Source organism: Sciurus carolinensis, chromosome 9, assembly GCF_902686445.1.
Source record: "Sciurus carolinensis chromosome 9, mSciCar1.2, whole genome shotgun sequence".
Classification (NCBI taxonomy): Eukaryota; Metazoa; Chordata; class Mammalia; order Rodentia; family Sciuridae; genus Sciurus; species Sciurus carolinensis.
The window spans coordinates 65,824,162-65,828,696 of NC_062221.1; the positions used below are offsets into that span (position 1 = coordinate 65,824,162).

Below are 4,535 nucleotides of genomic sequence, written 5' to 3' on the forward strand. Positions count from 1 at the left end.
TGGGAAAAACTAGGAGGCAAGTACAATGATCTACATGATACCTCACTGAGATTAATACCCATGGAAGTGTAAGTGGAAGGAATTTGTGATGTTTAGAGGAAAAAAACTGGTGTACCTGATGACTCACATAGGCTACAGGAAAGGAAGAATCATGCAGGATTTGACTTCAAACGAGCAGGTTTTCTTTGGAATTAAAATTCCTATTTTGAAAGTTTGTGGTTTAACATTATGATTAGTCAATTAAGTGGAATTTTTAAAGTGATATGTACCAGTAAGAAATATCCACAGAAACATGTATTTGTGTTTATGTTGATTCTATTTTTTTAAATAAAAAAATATTAAAAATCAAAAAAATTTTTTATCAAATCTGAAAAACATTTCCAACACATTTAATTTACAAAAAGTCTTCTCATGTTATACTAAGGAATCCTCATGTTCTACAACTGCTCAGGTATTTAACAAATAAAATAATTTAGTGGTCTCTTAATTCCATCAAATACTCATTGTCTAAAATCTATCTAGGTCAAAAATGTTGATCTTACAGTCATCTGGGAAGATTTGCTGAGCTATCCAGACTAAGTGTAAATTAACATTTCCGAGATGGGTTCCATTTCCACTTAGCCAACGTGGACAAGTTCTTTATTAGAATTCTTCTGCCTGTTTGCTGCAGCCGCTCAATGGTTTCAGAAACAGTACGTTCCCCATGGACCTTGTTGTCTCTTGTACGGATATTAACAGTGCCACTGATTTTTTTCTTTTTCACCAACAACTAGGATGAAGTTATACTGTGTTAACTGTGCATTTCTGATCTTCTTATTCAACGTATAGCCTGGATCCAGATCAATGTCTGCCATGAATTTAGCATCATGGAATTGTTGTACCTGTTGGGCATATTCATCACATGTTGGCCCCACTGGAACTACCATTACCTGGCGAGGAGATAGCCAGAAAGGCCATTTGCCCCCACAGTTTTCAGTGAGGATAGCATTCATTCTTTCCACTGACCCCAAGACGGTGCGATGAATAATCACTGGCCTTTTCTTATCATCACCATCATGGCTTACAAAAGTAAGATTAAGTCTGATGGGCAACTGAAAATCCAGCTGGATTGTTGCACATTGGTGGAAGCGACCGATTGCGTCTTTTATCTGTATGTCAATCTTTGGACCATAAAAAGCTCCATCACCAGGATTTAATTCCCACTTTTCACCAAATTCATTCAGGCTGTTCTCAAGTTGCTTATCAGTTTGATTCCACACTTCAATATCTCCAAGGAATTTTTCTGGGCATGTAGAGAGCTTCAGTTTAAAAGAAAATCCAAATAATTATATACTATACATAGAAAATCCAAACAGCCTTTTTATTTCATCCTCAGTCTGCTTCATGGCACAGAATATGCGCACATCATCCTGCTGGAGTCTTCGTACTTGGGTGAGCCTGTGAGTGCTCCTGACAGCTCATTCCTATGAAGTACTCCAAAATAGCTACCCACAGAGGCAGCTCTCGCCAGGATCTTGGACGATGATCAAACATAAGGCAGTGTCCTGGACAGTTCATGGACTTGAGAGCAAACAGCTCCTTCTCCACCTCCAAGGAGAACATGTTCTCACTGTAGTGTTGCCAGTGGCCTGAGGTCATCCAGAGTCGGCTATTGTAGGTGTTTGGGGTGACAACCTCCTGGAATCCTCTTTTCCTATATTCACTCCTAATGAACTCCATAAGTGTATTATAAATGTAGGCTCCTTTTGGCAGGAAAAAGCAACTTCCAGAGCTAAGTTCAGGGAAGAAATAGAGTTCTTGATCCCTCCCAATTTTTCTATGATCTCAGTTTTTAGCTTCCTCTTGGAACTTCTCCCATTCTTTCAACATTTTGGAATCAGGGAATGAAATGCCATAAATTCTCTGGAGAGTCTCCATATCTGCTTTGCCTTCCCAGTATGTGGAAGAATTTTTGTGTATTTTTAAAGCCTTGATTTTGCCTGTGTGTCTAACATGAGGACCTCGGCAGAGATCAATCAAGGGACCACACCTATAGACTGTCGTAGTTGGAATATTTACTTTTTCATTCAATATTCGGCATTTGAACTTGTTGTACTTAAACATGTCCAGTAAAGTTTCTTTTTTAACTTCCAATCTTTCAAAAGCTTGTTTTTCTTTAATGATTTTCTTACACGAAGTCTCCAAAGAAGAGAAATCATTGCTGGACACACCTCCCTCTTCAAGGTACATGTTATAATAAAACCCATTCTCTATTTGTGGTCCATAACACAAACATCCACCATAGACTCTTTCCATGGCCTCACCCATGACGTGAACACTTGAATGCCAATATACTGCTTGTGCTTCCTCCTCCTCAAATTTGAGAAGCTCCAAAGTACAATCTTTCTCCAAAGGGTGGTCTAGGTCCCAAACAACTTTGTGCACTTTGGCAATAACAGTGTTGTCAGCCAGGCCTTGACTAATTCCACAAGCAATTTGATAAGGTGTAGTTTTCCAGGATTCTGCATCAACCTGTTTACCATCAGGCAGAGTGACTTTAATCGGCTTGCTATCTTTTTCTGCTTTTTCTGCTAGAAGGGAATCATGCTCTGCTTTTAGTTTATTATACATCTCAAGACGTGTATTAATATATTCAGGCCAAGGATTCAACTCTGCTTGACCTCCATCTCTAGATCCTTCTTTGTTCTTCTTCTTGCCTCCTTCTTTTCGCTTTTCTTCAACAGCATCTACCGGCTTCTCCTCGCTGCCCATCTTCCCTGAACTGCCTCTGGCCTCCTCAGACATCAAAGAACCACCAAGAGACAACAGAACTCAAAAGTGACGGTCTGGAGGAGAAAGCAGGCGGGCAGCCGTGGGCTGGATGCCTGGGGTCCCTGTGGTAGCACCTCGTGTCCCTGAAGGCACCCTATGTTCTATTTTATTCTTCCTTAGTTTCTTGGTAAATTTCATCTTGAAAGTTATACTCTATCAGTCCATAAGAGAAAATAAAGGCAATGAAAAGGAAGATATTTTTCCATATTTAGAACTGCAGAATAAGAATGTTAGAGCACCTCTAGAGAGTAGTAATTACAGGTGTGGCAACCTGGTCTTGACATTTGTTGGGAAAGACATGATATATTTTACAGTGCATTCCTAAAGTTATGAGGTTATAGAAGCATAATTACGGAGCTGCTGAGTTTGTCCTTTTACCTCCTTTCTAAGCAACAATCATGCTGCTATTAATATTTATTTGTTTTTATCACACCCTCAACAAAAAGAAACCATTGCATTCCCAGGTCCCCCACTGTGCTAGGCTTGTCCTCTGAACATGTCATCCAACATATTTTATTTCCTTATTCTACTAAATTGTAACCTCCTCGAGGTGTTGATGATATCTTATTTTTCTTGGTACAGTAAACAGCTCAGTAAACAATTGAGTAGTGGAGAGGGAAATAATTGAATGAATAAACGAATGGGTATCAAGGCCCTCTTTTCTCTGCATATGGCTCTATTGGCAACCTGGCATTTGTATTGGTAAGAACAAGGAGAGAGAAAGTATGAGAGCATTAAACATGCCTGAAGAGTGGAGAAATAAAATTAGTTGGGGTAGATGTGTGAACCAGTTAAAGTACACAGTGTAAGAAGAGAAATGTGAAATATAAACAGGATTCAAGATTCAAGGCAGCATAATGGAGGTAGTGATTAAAAGGATTGAAAGTCAAGTGGTTGGTTTTCCAAATAAAGTTATACTCAGCTGAATCATGAAACATAGAGATGCGGCTGATGAATTATGGTGGGAACTTTCTAAAATGTGACAAAGTCTATCAAATGATATTAAGAATGAAAAAAAATCAACATGAGATGTTCAGGAAAAATACACAATTGTTATAATTATATGAATTTTCCTCAAATATATTGTTTTCTAATATGAGCATTTTAAAATAAACACTGTGTTTATCTTCTGTTGATCTAATTTTTTTTTTTTACTTTCCTTTCCGTGGCCAATTTTTTTAATGTAATGCTTTTTAAAAAAATGTATTGGTTCTTTTTAGTTATACATGACAATAAAATCCATTTTGATATAATTTTATAAGCATGGACTATCTCTCATCCTAGTTAGGATCCCATTCTTGTTGATGTACATGATTGTGGGATTCTCTGTGATGCTTTCATATGTGTATGTAGGAAAATTGTGTCAGATTCATTCCACTAGGAAAAGGAAAGTTCATCTAAATTGTATGGCCAAAATATACTTTTATTTTATCAAAAAATGAACCAGAGGACAGATGAATATATGCTGATGTGTGCTCAAAATGTAAAGAACAATTATGAGAGTATGGGAAGGGGATCCCTTGCTTCAGTGGATGTGTCATTTAGAGTACATGTGGACAGAAACTGATTTAAGAGCCATATTTGACTTCTAGCAGAATTAATTGTAAACACTACTTTAGTTCTGTGCCATAATCATAATTGTGTAGTTACTTGACTGGGAAAAGAGAGAGCAAGAAGAAATAGCTCTTCTTTTCCACAAATGAGGGAAGCATAATGAGAGGATA

General features: G+C 37.7%; 1 pseudogene; it reads right to left on the reverse strand.

The window, feature by feature from the left end:
- Positions 1 to 586: 586 nt before the first annotated feature.
- On the reverse strand, positions 587 to 2,805 carry LOC124993637 (threonine--tRNA ligase 1, cytoplasmic-like; annotated as a pseudogene).
- Positions 2,806 to 4,535: the final 1,730 nt, after the last annotated feature.